The following is a 1,874-nucleotide window of genomic DNA, read 5'->3' as shown; positions in this document are numbered from 1 at the left end:
CCTATATATATATAAGATTGGCGGTAAGTGGAGGTATACCGCTTGCCGGAAAACGGAATTTTTCTACCAAAATTTTAATAGCGGCAAATTGCCGTTGTGGAATTTTGTGCGGCAGGAAAATATCCGCAATTTTAATAGAACCGTTTTTGGCGAGAAAAAATACGCCTTTTATTTAATTATATATATATATATATATGTGTATACGTATGTATGCCCGTTGGCAGTTTATTAGAAATAATATAACTTTCAAGAATATGAAAGTTATATTATTTAAATTTTTAAGGAAATTAAAAATTTGCCTACTTACTACTTTCCTTGATTTATGTATATGTGTATCTGATTTTGCTCCTTTTTGCCTGGGGGCTTCTTGTGTCTGGTGTTGTTGCTGCCGCTTATGCTGTTGATGGCTGCTGATGTTGTTGATGGCTGCTGGTGGCGGTTGCTTGGCTGAAGTATGTAGGCCAATTTGTTTGGTTTGATGATGATGTTGTTCACTCGATTGGTTTTTTAAATGTACATAAGTATTTTAATTATTTATTTGTTTTTTCCAAAATTTTATTTTATTTTTCACTTTTGAGTTTTCGAAATGTACGTGCACTCTTTTTACACTTTTGTTTGTTGTTTTTGCACTTAGTTTCTCAGTTTTTTTTGCGTATATGTATGTATATACGTGCACTTTTGTTTATAGCTTTTTTCCACTGTTAAAGTTGTTTTTTGTTGTGTTTTTACGGTCGTACGAGTACCGATTTTTTTGTAGTTTTTATTGATTTATTTTATTTTTTTGGAGCTAGGCCAGGGTTGGCTGCGAAGGACCATGAATATTTTGGTCACTTGGTACACACGCACTGATTTCCGTTTAAAGGAAGCACTTGGGTTTGAATTTTAAAAGGTTTACAAAATCCAGCTTTATTTACAAGCTTTTCAAAAGTTGTAAAGCTTAGCGCAAATTTCTTTTTATTTTGATTGAACACATATATAAACCTAGCGTTGGCTGATTTGAAGTTATTTGCACAATCCTTTAGAAGGGGCGCGTGCGCGATGTCCGACGTTAATAGCTGAACTAACTTTGGCATCATTTGGCACGATGATGGTAGGCGGCCGTGCGCGCTCGTTAATCATTTTTCGAACTTCACACCGCTGCGGCCACAGGATGCACGCACGGCCGCTGAATTTAGTTTAAGCGGCGGCTTAAACATCAGGAGGCACAAATATACAGTTCTCCGGACAAACCAAAAAGTCGTATGCATAATTGGTCCAATAAGGAATCAACATTTTCAAGCTGATGTATTGTGGCTCGCAAGTTACGCTTAGCAGCAATCAGAACACCACCACCTGTTAACATCATACAATTTGCAGTCAAAATACTCCGAGTCGAAAAGGGTAGGATTAAGCCAGGTTTCGATTAACACAAAGACATCATAGGTTTCAAGCGAACTAATTGTCCCCACACTTCCCCACCTCTTCGGCGGGCTTAAGTGTTATGGTGTTTCTGGAATACACGTACACCTGGCGATTGCTTGGGCGGCGACGGCGTGTACAGATGCGGCGCACGCTATGTCTGCGAATGTTGCGGCGGCTATGCGTACGGTAGCCGCAGGCCGAGCAATCGCATTGATATGGCGCGCGAGTTACGTCCACTCCAACAGAAAACCGAATTGAGGTTGACTGGTCAGCGTAACGATACACCTAACAAAATACTTCAGTGCATTGTACCATCGTATTGCACAATAATAAAGAATTTGCCAATAAAGAAGTAATAATAAGTGCAACGACACTTTTAGATTGCCAATAATTTCAATTGAACAATAAACAAACCAATTTTGCTGACTTAGCTTAAATAGTTAATAAAATAGCTTGTAAGAACTTTTTAGATT

The sequence above is a fragment of the Rhagoletis zephyria genome, unplaced genomic scaffold (assembly GCF_001687245.7).
Source record: "Rhagoletis zephyria isolate East Lansing unplaced genomic scaffold, Rhagoletis_zephyria_1.1 Rzeph_scaffold_01887, whole genome shotgun sequence".
In the NCBI taxonomy this organism is placed as follows: domain Eukaryota; kingdom Metazoa; phylum Arthropoda; class Insecta; order Diptera; family Tephritidae; genus Rhagoletis; species Rhagoletis zephyria.
Note: the sequence above shows the minus strand (reverse complement) of the source record.